This window comes from Chamaea fasciata, unplaced genomic scaffold (genome assembly GCF_029207755.1).
Source record: "Chamaea fasciata isolate MVZ Bird 193981 ecotype frontalis unplaced genomic scaffold, bChaFas1.0.hap1 SCAF_10, whole genome shotgun sequence".
NCBI classification, from domain to species: Eukaryota; Metazoa; Chordata; class Aves; order Passeriformes; family Sylviidae; genus Chamaea; species Chamaea fasciata.
Genome location: NW_027094095.1, coordinates 10,874,590 through 10,894,818, shown reverse-complemented (window position 1 = coordinate 10,894,818; position 20,229 = coordinate 10,874,590). Strand labels below are relative to the sequence as shown.

Below are 20,229 nucleotides of genomic sequence, written 5' to 3'. Positions count from 1 at the left end.
TAGTATTTATAGGCCTCTCCCCACTGCCCCAGTTCCCCAAGAAACATAACCAACTCTAGCAAAATAAATCCTTAAATTATTTGGATATTATTTAAAATTGGTGTTTGGGAAGATTATCTTTTTTCATTCCAATATTTACTGGAGAAGAACCCACATGGTCTGTTGCTCACTGAATACTATCATGGTCAGAGACAGAAGAGTAAAGTATTACAGAGTTGCTAGGGATAAATGATTTCTCAGCAACACTGTTCAGAGATAAGCCTGTATCCTTAGGTTTATCCATTCCTACAAAAATGGGAATTTGAATTACTACAGACTTACATATTGCAGGGAGATAAAGATCATGTTAAAAGCAAGACTCAGAGGTAAACGTTTTGTCTAAAAGAAAATTTCAAATTAAGCTGTAGCTAGTATGCTTTTGCTACAAAACTAACTTCTTTGCTGAAACTTAAAAATCAGATCTTTATTTTTCAAAATGCTTGTTAATGCTAGCTGTAGATGTGTTACGTGTTTCTAACAGAGGAAATACTTATCAAAACAGAAGAATCTGGAATTTCTCAACACTAGAAAGAACTAACGTCCTGGAACATGACTGGTTTTGGTATATATGTTTTTTCTGCTGATAATGCGTGAATGATTAGCACTGAGGACAGACAGACTCCACTGCAAGAAAAAGATAGAGTTACATCCTTTTTTAAGGCAGCACTTTTCCTCAAAACACACATCTGTCCTGATTTTGATTATCATTTTGTTCCATATACCTGCTATTCATACCCTGCTAGGTCAGGGTGCAAAAACCTCAGCCAGCATTGACTTAGGCACAGATAGTTCACTCTCATTACAAATGGAAAACAAATATTTCCACCTGGACTGAGCAAGTTTTGACTGGTATCTGAAGAGGAGAATCTGCAGCAGTTGTCTTTTTAATGGTGCCTAGCGTGGGAATTTATCCGTGATTTCAGTTAGACCATGTTTTCGTTTAGAAATAGAAAAGTCTCCTTAGTGCACAGATATATAGTACTTCATACAACTTGAACTCAACCTCTACACACTAATTATTTAATAATATTCATAAGAAAACAACACCATTATTCCAAACCCCGCAAGAAACGTTGGCTTGCACAAGTGTTTCCTGATGCTGTAAAGCCACAGAACAATCTCAGTTTGGTGACGGTAAATGTGATACACTGTGGAAAGGTTTCATGGTAATGTTCATGGTTTTTGTTAATATCATACATATGTACTCAGTACAATGCCCATAGGCCATAGAAACATTCTAGAAAATTGCTCTTCAGTGTCATTGTAAATAATTCACTCACAGCAATATTTTTAGGTCAAGCATATCAAAGTTGCAGTAAACGCAATGGACCCTGACATAATAGGAGCACTGCTTTTACAGCAGTGGAGGAAGAGGGGAGGGAATGCACTTCCCTTCCATGAGAGATCAGCTGCTGTTCCCCAGTGTGCACATCACTGTGCTTGAGGACAGCAGTGGTGGTACTAAGGGCTTGTTATGAGGTTTGGAGTTGTTGGGTTCTTTAATTACCTCTAAGCTCTTTTATTCTCCTTGACTTCTGGCATAAGATCATTTAAAATATCCAACCCAACAGCTTCTGTATCAATTCCATAACTTCTGCTTCACAAGTACAGAAAGACACTTGGTTTTACCTCTAAAACTACAAGTCAAAGAATTCCTATGATAGAAATAGTCTGTGATATTCAGGACCATGGCAGGATGAATATGATAGACTTGCTTTTTGGCACAGCTGACACCACCGCACTAACATCTCTTGCTTTACAGATGGTGAAGTGACACAGTAAGTTCAAGAGTTAAATATAGAAGTCATTTACAGTTGAAATGGAAGCAGTATCTAGACAATTTTAGACTCCAACCATGTCCTTCTGGGAGAAAAAAAAAAAAAAAAAAAAAGGGAGGCTCCTGCAATCCTTTTACCTCATATAAATAGCTGTTTTTCTTGCCAAACACCTTTTGTTTCTTACTAATGTATATCTTTGTTACTTGCCAGAGTCACAATGGTAACCAGTTATTTTTCTAAGCAGTTACATGGTGACATTCACTAGAGAATAATTTGTACATTTTGCCTTCTCTTTTATTTAGGAGTGTATAATTTTGTTTGAACTTTACTTTTTGTTTTCTTCCCATACATCCTCCATAAGCACAAGTGCCAGAAACTTAGACCACATTTCAAAGAGCCCAGCCAAGGCCAGCTGAAAAAATTTGATGTCTCTTTATTTTACAAGTAATCACTGATCCTTTTCAGCCAAAAAAAGCATTTGTAATGGTACCACACAGTTAACACATTTAAATTTATCTGACATTACTCCATAGATACAGTGTCCACAAGTTCTTTCCTAGTTTAAAATAGGTTATTTCATCCCCTTGAAATGCAACACTTGCAATTTTTTGAAGATTTTTTTTGTTCAAAATATAGCTCTTCTTTCCCTGTGCCCCCATCACTAATGTTTTGCAAATTATTGTCAGAAATTACTTGGTAACGCATAGTAGTAGGATGAACTTTAAATACAAGCAGAAGCTATCATGATATAATTTTGAAAAAAATAAACTTTACATTGTACTGCATTTCCCCCACATTATTTTAGGAGTACAAACTGCAAAAGAGGCAGCAGAAGCATGATTAACTTTTCCTGCTGTCTGCACCTAAAGGGTATTTACAAGCTTGGCATTTCCATAGCTGTGGTAGAGCCTTCACTTCATAACAGCCAGTAATCACACACTGAATACAAATATATCTGGCAAACACATGTAAGGGAAGGTTTGTGTTTGAGTTTAGCAGTTACTGACCTGAGGAGGAAACAGGGCAAGTCTTCAAATTGCACAGCTTTGAAATATAAATCTTATGAGAACTGACAGAAATGCCCAGCCTCTAGATCTTCTTATGAGACTGCCTTTGCATTGCCACTAGAAATGAAAATACCCTCCTACCCCTAGGTTTGGATATGAAGTAACACCAGAAATTTAGGGAAAGCTTCAGATACAGAACCTAATCCACACCAGCCATATTAGAACAGAAACTGTCGGTATTTCACAGTAAATCAGAAATAAGCCTCTAAGTTCTGCAGACAGAATACAGGTCCATGGTACATCTTCCGATCTTTCTTGATTTGACTTCAGGAAATAACAGCTGCTTCCAAGATAGCCCTAAAACTTCTGATGTTTTAACAAATCTGCTTTAATCTAACAAACTCACAAAGATTATAATGAGACCTGATGATATAAATTTCTTGTGTTTTGTTTGGTGGGATTTTTTGTGGATGTTTTTGAAATAATCATTATTTTCTCCACTAGGAATGTCACACTACGTCTTTATGATGAAAAACAAGTTAAAAATGGACCAGATACCACAAATCGATGATACCAGTGTTCAGGTCAGGTAAAGATGAGAGAGAGCTGGAAAGCAACATGTGCCTGGTTTTCAAGATAGTGGGAGATTCACCTCACACTCAAGAGAAATTACAATATGCAAACTGTGTACCTCAGCTACAATGTCATCTCTGGGTACTAGCAACTTGTCCCAATAATCATACTATTCAGCTAATTGATTGCACAGATCTATTATTTGGTAATTAAACCATTAAAGAATTTTACCACAGGCATTTTGAAACACTGAAGCTAAAAGAAATACAAAAATATTTGTTTTAGCTAGTGAGAGTTGAGTCCAGGTGGTTGCCCTCAAAAGTCAACATCACCATCTGATGCGTAAAACATTCCTAATTATCACAGAGTACACCCCGTGCTAATTATTGTGCTTGCCTCAAAGTAATGAGCCATGATAAGCCTAGAGTTCATAACAATAGATTTACATTTAAATGCCATCCAGTTCACCAGGTATCAATATGCTGCTGGTTACCACACTGATGGACATGATGAAATTAGGCTCTCCCACAGACAGGGACAGTGAACACACTTCAGGGAAGCCACAAATGCTAGAGGGATAACAAAACTAAAGGAACTTGGAGAGACATTCAGGATATAACTATGGGAGACAACAGAGAGGAAAAAAAAGAAAAAAAAAGATTACTTTAAAGAGAGCGGTCAGCTGTGGTTAGCAGCAAATCTTAAAAGAGATCTTTGTAGACACTCCAGCAATATCTCTGTTCATCCCCAAAACAATTGCAGTAGATTGCTCCAAAAGTTCACGTGGATCAGGGTCTGCTACCTAATGAATTCAGATTCTCATCTGGTTTTGGAGTCAACATACTTCTATCAGTTTCAGTGGAATTATGCCAGTTTGTACAAGCTGAGGATTTGGTAAGCCAACACACAGGAGAACTGTAAAAGAAGTAAGGTCCCACACATCCTACACAAAGGAAAAAATGCAGAGGTGGATGTCACTCTTGGGGGAGTGGGAAGAGGAGAAACAAAAGAACATGTACTTGAAAAAACACGTTTCCACCTACAGAGAGAGCATCTCTGCCCACAGACAAACTGTGGGTGCCCCTCACAAACAGCACTCGTACACTTCACCACTCCATTGGTGCAGATGAATGCTTTGCAGGTACAAATAAGGAGCTTCAGAACACAACAGGCAGGAGAGTATTTTTGGGCAGAAACATCTCACCCACATTATGATAATCTGGCCTTTGCCACCACATGACGGTCTCCTTTGCTTCATGAAGCTTGAGCTATGTGGGTGGGAAAGAGCTCACAGCTTATTTTTGGCTGACGATGGCTCCCACAGCACAAGTGTATATATTTGAAGCAATGGCAGCTTGTTTCCTCTCTCTCCCTTCACATTGTGCACTTTCCATCATTTCCCATTATTTTGACACAGAGCTAGCAAAGTAAGCCACTCATTGGCTACATTTGGGAAAAAAAAAATCCAAGCAAAACATTATCACATCTTTTAAAATACCTCCTGTCACAATACCCAGGGGCTTCTTTAGTTTGGGTGCTTATTGGCATCCCTCTCTAGCCTAGAGCTACATATGGACTTCAGATGTGTATCAGCCTTTACAAGACATGATTTATGTTCTGCACAATTTAGGCAATGCAGGTACGTGTACAAATGCTGGTAATGCTGACTGGAAGTGCCTTCTGGAACCAGCTGACATGTATCAAGAGTGAGATAAGCAAACCACAGGTCTGCTCAAAGTGAATACCACAAACTGACTGTTGAGAGTGAATTCTAAAAACAAAACCAACCAAACAAGAAAACCTCCCCTTCTTCATCTCTCCATTGCTACATCACCCATCCCATCAATGCCTTTTGTGGATGCAGACAAGCACTTAAGACACTTCATCCTTGCAGGAGAAAAATAAACCAAACCAAAACCAAACCAAACATTACGTTTCCTTCCTCCTTATAGAGATTCCTATCTGTATAGGAACAGGATTTCTGCTTTAAACCTCGTATTGAGATTCTAAGGCATTACAGTGTCTATTGCTAATTAGTCAGGAGCATTGCTGAGGAGTAACCCAAGTCGGAGGCATGCATGCCTTTCCACAAGAGTTTGTTGCCTGAACTTAGGCATGTGCCTTTCCAGGTTTAGTATCTAGCACTTGTGGCTCCTCTCTACTTAGGTGAGTACCAGAGTTATATTTTCCCAAAACAGAAGTCTTTCTACTTTTCTCTTTTTTTTTTTTTTTTTTGAGGACACCATCAGATTAGCTCAGGATACTCATGACAGAATTATTTGCCAGGAGGATATACCAGCCTCTGATGAACTGAAACTCAAAATCAATTTAATCAAAATGCCTACAAATAATAGGCCATGTTTTAATGGCTATTTGTAGTTACCAAAACAGATTATTTTGCCTTTTTTTTCTACTACAAATTAAAGTGTTATCTACAACAAGTGTTATATATATATATATATATATATATATATATATATATCAAGCCTACAAAGAAATTTTGACTTGGATCCCAAGTCATTAGCAGCTCACAGGTTCGGGAGCCTCCTCTAAGAGGAGGACCCACAGTTGAACAGGCAGACCCTGCAAACTAGCTGAGAAAAGAACTTGGTATCTCTGCATGGCACCCAGAGATTCATGGGAGAAAAGAACTTGGTATCTCTGCATGGCACCCAGAGATTCATGGGTTCCTGAGCTGACTACAGTCGATGTACCTTCATCATCATCAGAAGCTGTAAGAGCCTGCACAGAAGACTGCAATATGAGCTCAGGCTCTGTGCTCACTTTAAGACTGTTGGCTGCTACATTTTATCAGCTCTTTCGGAATAAGGCTGCTCAGTAACTGCTTTCCAAGCTTCCGCATATCTACAATTCCCATCAGCTACAAGTATAAATTTGCAAGCAATGGGAACAACACGCACACAGTCTGATGGAATCTGTAGAGAAGGTAAAGCTGTGACCAGATGGCACTTTTAAGTTTCTTACAGCCAGATATTCAGAAGCATCTGAATTTTGAATGCTTCATTTTATTTTTCTTTTCATTTTCTTAAAAGCTCCCAAAACACAGCATTTGCTCCTAGAAATAATCTTGTGATATTCTGTGGCTAAACCTCCAATAGCTCATTTTTCATGACTGCAGACCTAGACTATTAGAGCCCTGAATTAGTACTTGGGTACAGACTGCTCAAAAATTCAGTCTATAATGTCAGTAAATAAACTCTTTATGAATATAATTTTGAGTCAGCCCTAACAGAAAAAATAAGTAGGTTGCCTGTTCCTTTCCTACAGGGAAACGTTGCCAAAAATACATAACTGTCAGTTTTCATCTTTAGAATAATGTTAGCTACTGAAAAAAAAGATTCACAATGAGCAATTATGTCTTCAGCTTTCATGTCATTTTACATCATTCCACTATCAGCCATGCTCAAAAGCTTAGAGGCAACATTTAGGTCAGTGACTTTTGCAGGCAGTGTATTCACTGTTTGGTAATTAAATTAGATACACTTTAAATAACCAGATTCTGAAACAGACAGCCACTTACAAACATGTGACCAAATGTATCACTGCCACTGATGACACTGGATGAGGAAAATTATGCATGTTAGCAATCATTAACTATCACTGAGGATTATAAATTTAGGGATTATGATATTAAGAATAACTGGATCAGCAAATCACTGCAGAGAAAAATCTTTAAGATGTAGCTAAAAGCCATACTGAAGGACTGACCTACTTTTCTTTACCAAGTTTTATTTATACACGTATAGAATTTTTTCTTATGGTTAACAAAACATCTCCCACCAAGAAAGCCCTCAACTATTAATAAAACTCAATAGAGAATGAAATACTGCAGTAGATGCTCAGCCTTTAATAAGGTTTTAGCCTGCATCTCAGGCAATAGCCACTAGTACTATTTCAGATAAATCTTTAAACAGCAAAATAGGGACACTAATTTTCACTTTATGTGGATTTTTTTCTGGATAAATTATTAACTCTTGACATAAAGTTGGAATGTTAAAAAACTATTTCATGTCAAACACAGCTCAGAGGAATCTATTTTGTTAAAAAAAATAACATAGCTTTGCCACTTTTTCAAACCTTGCATTTGGAAATTAACAAATCCCATAATTCTTCAAGGGACAAACAGATGTTTATTTTAAAAAACCCAAAACCCAACAAACTAAAACAACCAAACTCACACAGTAATTTAGAGAGGTCCTATGAGAAGATAAGCAGTAATGTTAATGGATCAAGGAATGCCAGTGATAAGAACACAAAGAACACAAGTACAAGCCAGTCTGGAAATTCGTGTGTTTTCACTTATTTCTCGACAATAGCAGAGGCTGTTGGCATTCCATGTTTTGAGCAGACGTTCTGCATACACAAGGTGCAATTCGCTTTTTGTTACCTTAGTTCCCTTGCCCCCAATAAGTATTCATATGAGAGTCTTGATTCGTGACAACTGTGCCAAAAGGTCCAATTTTAAAATCCCATTTTAGTTTTTCTTCTGGAGACTGGACCATTGGCTTTTTATTTCAAGACAGACAAGCTACAAAACACAGTCCACAGCCACAGATTATTAAAATACCCTGTCCACCTATGCCTGCGGACCACTACAAACACTGAAGGGAGCCCCACAAGCTAAAGATATCACAATCCAATTGTAGCATTGCCATAGTTACTGCTAAAGTCCTGAACTGGAAAATTATTCTTTCTGTTTGCAGGTCTTGCGTTGGCTGAAACACATGGAAAAACTGGCTTCAAGGAGGAAAATGCAACCCACCACATGTATATTTCTGACTATTATAAAACACGAGGCTGAACAAGGGGTTTCTGTGTCCCTTCCTGTGCCATAGGTAGAGGCTTGCAGGGGTGTCACACTCAGCTGCCAGCAGGTGTTGCACCGGGCAGCCGTGTAAAACGCCTATTCACTGAACTCTGTCACTGCAGTTATGTGCTCTTTATGGCAGGGAAAACAGAGAAAACAAAGAGCCCGTTATGCTTTAACTTCAAAGCCTCATACCCCAAACTTCAGCTGTATACCTCAGGCAATGCAGCCCAGAAGAGAGGCAGCATAGTCTCAGGTAAAGTTATTTTTCTGCTCTAATACCCTAATATCTGTAGCACTTATAAGAAATGGGGGGAGGGTGTTCATCTTAAATATAAGCATAGTGATAGCAGAAGGCCATCTGACATTTGTCATTTGACTGACAAGTAAATTTTACTCTGAAGCTTTCCAAGTTCACTGGAAGGTTTTGTCTGAAAGGCTGTAGAGGAACCTTAAGTTTACCCGTAAGTGCTGCAAGAATCTTGCCACACAAGAAGTTAGGAGATAGTGATCTTCCCAGTTTACAGTTATCATTCTCCTGTTGCACCAATTTCCTCTCCATCAGGGGTAGAGCTTTTATGAGATCCCTAAAGCCTGTGTGCAATATTTATTCTGTTAGTCTAATTAAAGGTACATATTACTATGTACATATTACTGAAGCTGTCCCCAGTGGTGCTTCACATCATAAATAACAGATGTGAAATGTTCTCCTAGTGGGACAAGCACCAGTATCAATTCTTATGCTATCTCTTTAACCATTACATCATCTCACTATTTCTTAGGATTTTTCTTAAAAGGAAAGAAAAAAGTATCATGAAAGTAATACTAGTTTGGGACAATTAAATTACTAGATCTTCACAAGCCCATATAAAGACATAAGCATTTTGATTATGTAAAATGAAATGGTTTTACAACAAAAGTGTGAAGTACCAAATTTCTGACATTTAATTGAGTAGGACTGTCCCAAAGATTAGTCCATCAAAGATGGGAGAACGGGCATTTGCTTCCCCAACATACTTGCATCTTCCTTTTCCCAGTTTTACCCTAAATTATAAAGCTAGCCAAGATGCTCAAATTCAACACCAGGTTCTCAATGAACTTGTTGAATAGTCTTGACTTGGGACAGAAGCTTGGACACCCCCACTCAATAGCTTTTTACCTGGAGGGCAAATAACTGACAACTGCCTTGATCCTTACCAGTACAGGGCTACATTATTGCTTCTCTGTTTTTTACAAGACCTAATATCCCATTGTACTGGAACTTTTACAGTTTGTTCTTTACAAATCGTCAATACAACTCATTCTCCTCACATCCCAGGAGATTTTTAAATTTGGACCATTTTTTCCAATATTAATCCAAGGAATTTTAACTTTAGCCAACAGACAATGGTGTGACTCCCCTTACCCTTCTCCTGCTTCTTAAAGATGCAAAAGATTGTTCCTCTTTCCAGGAATCATCAGTCCTCCACTAAGCTTTTCAATCTTTCCTTGGAAGCACATCTTTCAGGCATTTTTTCAGGAAAAAGTTGCAAGAGAAATTAGAGAGTTTCACATATGATTGACACTGTCAGCACTGGACACTTGGCAGTAGAAAAGAAAAACTACTTGAGCAGAAGCATACCAGAACTGAAGAAAGACTCGTAGACAAAAATACAAGTCCCACTTTCTCAGTGCAGACCAATAGTGGAATGGAACAAGTGACAAGTCCCATGGCGAAGCCTGCAGGTATCATTGCTGGTCCCTAGGCAGCCATGCTTTGGGACAGCAAGGATGTGTTTGAGTGACCCAGGCACAGGTGGATGATGGTGTGGATTAGGTCAGGTAGGAATGGGAGGAAGAGGAGGAGGAGGGATGGTCAAGATAAAGGAATTGTAGTACTGATAGACAAGAAAAGAGCACTTCATAGACAGATGCCGGTAAGAAAAAGTTTAGAAGGGTTGTGTGAAATGAAAACTTGCAAAAAAAGCTATAAGAGAGAATAAAGAAGCATCAGACGGTGTCTCAGCATAGATTAAAAAACATAATTCAACAAAAGGAGGTGAGACATTTGGCAGGAATGGTGAAACAGGCCAACAAATGTCTCAGAAAAAGGATCTTGGAGGGACACCAATAACTGGCATGCAGCTGTTTTCCCCCTTTCACTACTCACTTCCATATTTGATAACAGCCCTTTGCAATCATTAATCCCCTTGGTTTAGACAAAGATGGCATAACAACTGCCAGCTGGGCTTACCTCTGCAGCAAAAGCCCTATGAACCCAAGTGCCCATCTTTTCCAGACCGGCATTTTTTAAGTTAACAATCTGGCCCTGTTGTCTTGCTGTGACTCTACAGGTCAGGCTCTGAACTGGAGTCCACTCAGAGGTAGGCTTACACTGGACCAGAGACTGGCCTTATTCCCTTACACACAACTAAAAGCACCTGTCCTGCTTCCTCTGATCCCTGGATATTTGTGATGCAGCACAGGGACCCTTTGCCAGCTCAGTCTCAAAAAAAGCTCTCCTACTTCCAGCATTGGAACCGGAACTGAGTTAGAAGGATCAAAAATGTAAATACATTTTGCTCATTTAACTACCAGGTTTTCTTCCCCTCTTTGTGGGTATTTTTTAAATTTAAAGGAGTTGGCTGTTTTGAAGGAAAATAATGTCTGAGAAATCCATTATGAATTTTGGCAAATCAGTATTAGTCATTTGTAGCCAGACCAGGATAAAAGAGCCCTAAACTTTTTACTGCTCTATTTATTTATTGAAATGTTTTGTCTCTGGGTGGAGTTTTTGAGGATGAACATCCCATTCCTTCCAACATGCTCAGACAGCCATGCCCATGCACAGCTGCTGATCCCCTGTCCCACCATGCACTTGCCTGCACTCCCATATCAAAACAAACTATCAAATTTTTGGTCTCCACTTCGGTTAACCATGATTTTTCATTTCTTTTGTTTTACGAAATGTTCACAATTTATACTTATGCTGTAGCAGCTCTTCACTGTGTGATATCTTTATATGCACGAGAGGATGTGCCTCATCCAGGAGGCTTTAGACAACAAGTTGTAGCAGTACCTGGCTAAATTCTTTCATCTTCCTGAATTATTATTTTGAAGTTGCTTTGTCCTAAGACAGTCATAGTCAGACTGCTATTGCTTTCTGCCTCAAAACTTAGCAAAAACAAAGAAAGACATGAACAACAAAGGCATTTGTGATTTTCTTACAAGCGGCAAAAAACTGTTTTCCAGGAGTTAATTTTTTTCATCTCAGTTCTCTTTTCTTTGAGCCAACTTCATTTTTTTTTTCCCAGACTGTTAAGAGTTCATAAAAAAAAATCTTCTGGCTTCTAGCAAACTTATGTTCTACTTTCATCTAGAAAGGCATAAATGTGTTGAGCCAAAACCACAGTATTCACCACTATTTGAAACAATCTGTGTAGGCTTTTTGCATTCCTGTTTGCAGCGTCCGGTACAAAACTCAGTACACAACCACAGCAGTAACCTTTCCAACTGTCCACACACACCGTGCTCTGGGTAAACACTCATATATAGCAGCAGCCTCTGCATGGGGTTTTTATGACTGGGATCAAAATAGCTCCTTCAACTTGTATGTGTGAATATTGCCTTTATCATATAACCAAGACTCCAAAATTAGAATTACAGTGGGTATTTCTGCTGATCTGAAAGATTTAACATCTCTTTTCTCATAAAAAATTCTATTTGAAATAAAAAATTAATGCTCCCAAATCTAGTACTACTGTGCAGAGTGTAGGAAAGAGACAGTAATTCGGTATCTCAATAAATTTTTCAAAAGAATATTGAGCCAAAAAACTCAATACCCACCAAAGAGACATTGGAGAAATTTTTTAAAAGGCTCTATGACAAGTTCATTCTTTTTATTGTTTTGTATGGACAGACCAGACATTCAGGGCCACTTGGGTTTAGAAATCATTCTTCCCTCAGATCCTCTATATTGAGGAACCTATGACAGCATTTCAACATACAATGAAGTCCAAACATTTTGTGTAACTGGGCTTGCCTGTCCTGTTCCCCCTCAATAATATTTTATTGATTAATCATAAAATAGTTAGTAGGACAAGTCTTGTGATTTCCAGCTAAACTGCATCATCAATGGGTCAAAACTGGCAGGAGAAAAAATTGGAACCTCAGATTAATTTCATTCAGTATTTTCAAGGAAATACATTGAACATGTTAATCTAAAAAGCTCTCTTTTAATACAGCTTAAACAAATATAAAATAATTCTTAAATTAATACATTAACTTCAGACCATGTATTTGAGTTCGCCCAAAAGAAACGGATAGGAAAGCTAAGCCCCACCTTCTTCCATCTGGTTTGGTTTGTCCTGAAACCATTTCCCCTCTCCTCCTTTCAAATGCATTACTTCAATCACTGAACTGTAAAGGTCTGGCTTTATTTAACATCTGTGCTTTGATGCACGTATATAACTGGAGGATTGTAAGGCTTTTTGCTGCACAGTGTTTATATTGCAAAGAACATCTTTAATTTTGTTAGGATCTTATTAGCTGTTATCAGAGGTCACACACCAAACTGATAGGCTGGGGACAGAATCCACACTCATCTTCTGTGGACACCACTGAAGAGAAAGTTTGACAGGGAAAAATCATCACTTCAGGGACCTGTTCCAAAATTCAGATAGACCTGAGTCACTTTCTTGCTTCCTCTACACACCTTGCACTCCAGTAAGCTTGACTGCTGCTTTCCCCATCCAGAAAAACTAAATATTATATTCTACAAGCTGTTTTATTGGCTCCAAGGACTACAATTGAGGAATGGGAAATAGATGTCTGTTTGATTTATAAACATTACATACAAGCACAGGAACATGAGCAAAAAGAGAATGTGTCCACACAGAAAGCATTTCCTGCACTGCTTCTACTTCCCTTCAGACTGAGGCATTACCAGAATCTGTGGGGTTTTGTTCTACACACAAAAATAATATTTAATCATAATAGAGTCCAAGAAAATGTGCATGAAAGATAAAGATTTCACTATAAATGATGGCACTCAATCACACACCTCATTAATTACAACTCCTGAAAATTTCCAGGCATTTTGAGAAGCAAGTCTCTCCCTTCCTGAGGAAATCTACATAAAAATATAGCATCTTTTAACTATGTTGTATATCGTTAAGTGGAAGCTGTATGGCACTGAGTGATATAGAGAAACATTTTTATTCACTTGCACCTTGCTCAAAATTAATTTGTTTTCTAAATTTGCTAATTTTGAAAAGTTGGTCTTTATGAGAGTGAGTTATGCTTTTATCTTTCACAAGAAGCAGTATAGAAACATGCCTCACAAAGATATCAGCAGGAAACCAGGGCTCAGCTGTGTTAGATACAGAATGAAATAAAATGCTGTGGCAAATTAAAAAATATTTTGGAGTGTAACTTCAACTGTCTGTGAAACACAGAAAACTCGCTGTTAGTTTGTTCAGTTATTGCCTGGGCTTGGATTTCCAGTGTTTTAGGAGTGAAAACTGAATACGTGACAGTCACCTTTGAATATTCCAGGTAATAATAAAGCAATCAAAGAAAACTAGATGAATGAAATCCATTATTTTAGCTCCAAGGATCTGGTATTTGCTTTCTTCCAGGTAACTGCTCAGCTATAGGAAACCTGGTGACATGAGATGCTTGCTCTCCACTACAAAGGAAAAAAAGACCAGCATATTCAGTTGCATTCCAAACCTGTTACCTTTCACTCTAAATTTGGAAACTGAAATGAGATCAGTAGTACTTTTCATCACTGTTTCTAGAAAAGGATTTTTTTTCTTATGTGTAATATCCAATTCAATATTCTATCTGAATATACTTGGTATGAAATTGCCAAATGATAGGTGCATACTAACAAAGAACAACTAAATGCGCACAGCAGAAGACAGAAGGGCATGGATTAACATCAGAAACCCAGACTGGAATTTACATCTTGGTCACTATAACTTGCAGTTCATTTTTTGGGGTGTGAAGTTGGATGGGAGGAAGAGGGTAAGAAGCTGGGTTTGTTTTTAGGGGTTTGGGAGTTTTAAGATTAAGGAATGAATGAATATGACTGTAGGTACAGATTCTTCAGCAAATGAAAACACACAATGGTTCACAAGAAGAAAGTAAGAAATCTTAGTTTCTTGACACACCCTTACAAATAAGATGTAAATAACCTGGAGACATGAACCCAGGTGGCAATGAAGAGTTTATAATGCAAAATTGTTGCAGAATAGGTCATTAAATTAGCTGTAAGGTTCTCCAAACTGACACGGGATAACACCTTTAAAACACTGATTCTATCAATGGCTGAGACTCTAAGAGTGGCCCCGGGAGTGAGTGAGAGTGCCTGCACTGGTTTCACTGAGGCAGCTGCATTATTTGAGAGCTCACCCTGACTGAGCAAGTCAGCACCCAAACACCCTGGGCATCCAGGGAAGTTAAGGATGGAAGTTGGCAGTTCAGGTCACCTTAATGAATTTGCAAAGGAAAAGAAAAAAGCATCATTCTGGGACCACAGCAAGCAGTGACCTTATGAAAGAGAGCCTGAAAGAACCTGATGCAGGATGTTGCTAGCAGGCCTCCTTTAGCTTTGTCACAGCTCCCACACACAACAGGAAAGGCTTGTGCAGAGCCACTGTTTCAGTCTATCAGCAGTGCCTCAACACCTTGGGGGTTTGCTCACCTTCCAGTCAGCTCTCAAACCACCAGAGGTGAGGGTGAGAAAGCTGCCAGCTTGCGCTGCAGACCAGAGAGTCTCCAAAGCTTTTTAATCAGAAGTCACACAATTGCGTAACACAAATTATATTACTGTGGACTTCAAATAAGTCATAGGCCTATTGAAAAAAAAGAGAAAATTGCAAATTCTGAATGCTAATTCTGGAAACAGTATCTGTGACATACACTATTTTTAAGCCTATACTTTGACATGTTATTGGAGGAGAAAGATGCGCCCCCCCAAAGTCTTTCTCTACAGAGGCGGTCAAAAAATACACATGGTAAGCAAAGTTGAAAAGAGAAAATAAAGTTGGGGTTTTTTAGAATAATCAGCTATAGCAATTTTAACGCTATGCACGATTTAGGGAAAAAAAAAAGTTCAATTTTTAAGTTGAATTAGTCATATTAGGTTCAATAGGGTATGGAAATTGAAGTCTGAAGTCTCAAATCATACTTAATGATACACAAGGCTTCCTCTTAAAAGATAAATTACTGCTCTTTGCTAAGTCTAAGAACTTCCCAAGCAAGAAAATGACCCTGTTAAAACACAGATATAATACTGATCACCCAGCTTTCAAGTATTATCTAAATACATGGTGGGTTGAACTGGTCAAGTGGGAAGCCAGCTCTTTATCAAATTGCCCATCAGGATTCAAATGAGCATTATTTAAAGTAAATCAAAAAATAATTAGGTTAAGTCAAAGGACTGCTGATTATTAGCAGCCCCAGATATTAGGTTATGCAATATACTGATAACCCTTCATTTAAGGGCTCATTGGCTCCTCATCAGGCATTCTGAGTAAGGTGCTAATCAAAAAAGTCCTCACTTACACAACAAGAAGTGTTACAACTTCAAAAAAAGGTCTTAAAAAGAGATAATTCTCACTTGGTATCTTAAGGCAGCTGGTAAAAACAGCCTCCCATTTCTAAATCTGTGTTTGCAAGGGCTCTCAGAAACAGCCACTGGTACTTTGTATCCTATACTAGAAAACTTCAGCCCTTAAAGCAATCTTTCACACATTGCTTCTGTGCTTATCTATAAATATAATGAGCAATCAGCCTCCACAGTGGTGCCTTGCTGTCTGTCTAGAACTACTCCTCTATTGTAAAATTTTCAGACAGTGCTTTTGCCCGTTAATAAACAGAGCAGCCAAGCTTGCCTCAGAGTTTAATCTCACAATATCTAAACTGCACACATACCCATATATCTTTATGAGCAGATATCTGGAACAGAAACAAGCCTTAGCAGAGATCTGCATTTCAAGCTACAAATCAGAAATGCACTTTTTGATGACCTTTCTTTATATACATAGAACAAAGTACACTATCAATAAACAAACATATGCCCTAAATTCCCAGGGTCAGCTTTATAGCAAAGCTGTTCTTATGAACACAATGTTAGGTCTCCCTCAAAAGACACATTTGCCTAATAAAGAAAACTGTGTGGCAGAGAACATCTGCACCCATACTACCAGAGCATACATGTATAAATTGGAGACTATAAATGCATAGTCACAAGCCTTGTGATAACCATGCTTCATTTCAGTTTAGCCATCTACCCCATAGGGACACAGCTGTGAATCTCTTGTTTCTCTTTTTCCATCCATGCTCTAAATCCAACACCTGCTTTAAATCATGTTGTATTTAGTCCACTAGAGGTTACAAAAGCTCTTAGGAAGACCCTAAGAGCTCTCATAGGTGGCATACTAAAGAGTCACAACACCAGACAGAGACACAGTCCTGAGTCAGAAGCTGGGACCGCTACAGGAAGATGCTACTGGGCAGTCAAAGTGCCTGGATTCAGGAGGGCAGACATGCATGGAGCTTCCCACTCCCTGCAGATGCATTTAGGAGAAGCACCACCTGTGTGCCCAGATGTTTACATTCTCCTTTCACAGATAAATCATCAACCAGCCAACCAATCCTGATTGTGTTACGAGAATTTTACAATTAGTGGACACTCCACATAGAAAACAGCACCAAACTTATTATATTTCATCTAGCCACAGTAACCCCATTAAGCTGTAAAAATTACAGTTGCATCCATGCTTCAAGAGAATAATCCCAATGAAGCACAGAAGAATCCAAAATGAAGTAGCTGAATTTTTTTCAGGGATGTTATGCTCCCTATAAGTTATTTTACAGCTTGACCTCTTTTTTTTTCTAAAGGGGTTTCTCAACCCCAAGACAGGATTTACAGCTCTGTTGGCTTTACAGGGACTACAATCACACAATTCCTGTTGCACAGGCCAAACTCTTCATTGTCCAGGTTACATAGCTGCCCATTTTTTTAGTCCCTGGTATTAAAGGCAAAATAAGCAAGATCTAATGGAGTAATAACCTCACCTTAAATTACTACTGGAATCAGAAATACCTAAAGAAAATACAACATAGATCAGCTAAACAAACCTTAGGCTTACTACGCATAGTTCAATTAAAGTTCCACTTAGGCCGAAGTTTTAGAATACTTTGTAGTTTAGGAATCTGTACAAATATTCGCAACTTATATAATGAAATAGGCAACTTAAAAACAGATATAACAAGAGCTAATTAATATATGGGTACTTGTAATTCATACACATTTGCTAGCTTTTAACTGAGATAATCTGAAATGAACGAAATCTATTGCTTTCCTTTACAGCAAGCAACAATACGTGATGTTTAACTGGTATTTGGTTTAGGTTATTTCTGTATGTGTTAGATTGGTTGAACTTCCTGGTTAAAGCTTTTTGATCCTCAGTTACTAGAGGGGGCTTGCATGCTAACACAAACTAAATGCATCTCATTTCCTCTGCACTTATTTTGTATGTTTGTGCTTGTAATCAGTTTCAAGTTGAAGGGAAACTAACAAGTTATGGAGGAAACAGCCTTTTCTGTCCCAAAAACATGCTTTCACAAATACAGAAATGCTCCATTTGCCTATTTGGGTGTTTTTATCCCTGTCCCCTATATTTTCAGAACCCTTTTCTGTCCTTTTTCACAAGCTGGGTTCTGCTAAGTGGAAAACAATTTATTTGGATCTACATTTGGGTTTTTAAAAGTCTTTTTCAAGCCATAATTGCCAAAGTGAGTTCAACACTAAATAACAGTAGATTCCCAAGAACATATATTTTCTTTAAGTTTTACATTAAAGACCCACAGATTTAACACACATAAGTCATTTATCGTGCATGTTACACAGCGCAAGACCTTTTTAAAATGTCTATTTCATAAGCTGGTTTTTATTTGTTCCCATGGCATACACACACTGATGGCCAAGAGCATAAATTCTTGCAGTTTTCTCAGAGTTCCCTGCCTATGCCAGTAACTACCATATTACTTTTGCTTCAACAACTCATTCTGTAGCCAAGTTCCTCTATCAAAAGAAAGTGATCTTCCTGGAAAAATCATGAGATGTGGATAAACACTACCTATTCAAGCTTTTGATTATTTCAAGACAAAGGTTCTTAAACTTAACTTCATTTCGACCTTAGTCTTAGTGTATAAAAATTCCACAGATAGACTTTAACTTCAAAAATCAGAATAAACTTGCTTCCCCTTCCCCACCACCCTCAATCCAAGGAACTGCCACTAAGTGGTTTCAGGTGCAGCTCTGATGTAAGGTAATTGCACATTCACGTTCTCTTTCTTTGTCCATGCTGCAGAGGGAAGTGATAAAACTTTTTGAATTCAAGTAGAACTGGAAAAAAAAAAAAAAAAGAAGGAAAAAAAAAAGAAAGAAGAGAAAATCTTACTAGTACCAAGAAAAATTGCATGTATAATTGGATTGCCAACAGTACACACCTTCCAGAAGGAAAGGCAACCACGGAAGATTTTTTCCTCCTTAAAAAGCATTAAACACTCTCACCTACTTTTCTGAGCCCAGTTTAGCATAAGAATAGCTAAGCTCAGGATCTGTGACAGCACCAGAAAAACAAATCCTTGTGAGACAACCAGGGGTACCAAGAGCGCATAGAGGAGATAAGGGCACAAATTCCCCTTAGGAACACTTGTTAGGAATCACCTCAGCCTGCAATTTGCTTCGACAAAACCTTTCCTTAATTTCCCTGTCCACACCCTTCAAAAGGCCAAGCCTCCTCTTTGTGTTAAACACGTCCGTGTAGCCACTGTCCCCAAAATGCAAGGGCAGTTAAATGAAGAGAAGAGCCTTGGGGCAGGAGAGCGGAGACTGCGCTTACCTAGGGAGGTTCTCCCGAACGCACACAGCGGCTGCCTTATTTGAGCGTGGAGGCAGAGCCTTTAAAACCTCAGACTACAACTCTCTTCAAGAAGAAAGGAAACCTTCCCGTCGCCTGCTCCCACCACCCATCGCAGATAGCCCGGCAGCAGGGCATGGCTCTGAGGCAATTTAACAGGAACAGCCTACCTTAGTGCAGCAGCTCTTCGCAGGACACCCTCCACAGGGAGCTGCTGCTGGCTGGAGACTGGTGTGGTACAGCTCCTGCGGGGCTCTGAGGGCGGGCTGAGCCCCGGTACAGCCCCACGAGTCCCAGGTGCAGCCACTCTGGCCCTGATGGAGCCCTCCGGTCCCAGGTGCGGCCACTCTGGCCCTGATGGAGCCCTCCGGTCCCAGGTGCAGCCACTCTGGCCCTGATGGAGCCCTCCGGTCCCAGGTGCAGCCTCTCAGTTCCCCATGCCGCCCCTCAGGTCCCGTGCAGACCCCCAGCCCTGCAGCCTCACCCGGGCCGTGCCGCGTTGCAAACCTCTGCTGCAGCTTCTTCAGGCTCTTTGCACGGGCACGAGGTCCCAGGGGTTCCTCCATGAGCCCCAGCAGGTGTTCCCGCTGGGCGCTGGTGCCCGGCGTCGCTCAGTGCCAGGCTGGTGGCAGGGCTGTGGATGAGGATCTGTGCTCTGAGCTGCCTCCCCAGGCTGGAGCTGTCAGGCAGCAGGCCCTTGATTGACCACAAAGATGTTTTTTAATATCTTGAAGACTGTTACAAAATCTAATGTCTCCCATCCTGCAAACTCTTTAGCTGCCCATCCCTACTTGTGCTGCACCTGGTCTTGCCAGAACAGCTGTTCTCATAGTCGCCAGCTAATGAAAGCTAACAAGAAAGCTTTTTCACAAGGGGAATTCACTTTTGATATTAAACGTGAAAAAGAATTACATTGTGCAGTAATCTATGGGCATAGTGAGTAGTTAAAAATTTTCAGAGTACTTTCTGATTCATGAAAATAATTTTATAATTTTGCCTCCTGAAACCATGTCTGTGAGGGTGGCTTTTGTGAGTGGTGTGATCAATCTTTTGAGTTACGCCAATTCTTAATTATGTCTGTAAAGAAT

At 39.2% G+C, this 20,229-nt stretch overlaps 1 long non-coding RNA gene across 3 annotated transcripts in view; it reads right to left on the bottom strand.

Annotated features, from left to right (window-relative positions):
- The window catches only part of LOC136294508 (uncharacterized), a 245,813-nt gene extending 226,402 nt beyond the window's left edge, over positions 1-19,411 (bottom strand). For 2 of the 3 annotated variants that reach the window (XR_010722433.1, XR_010722430.1), the window contains exon 1: positions 19,312-19,411. This is a non-coding gene — a long non-coding RNA (uncharacterized lncRNA). Of the gene's footprint in view, positions 1-19,123; positions 19,254-19,311 lie in introns of those variants that run through there. The other variant, XR_010722431.1, reaches the window with a different exon arrangement.
- Positions 19,412-20,229: the final 818 nt, after the last annotated feature.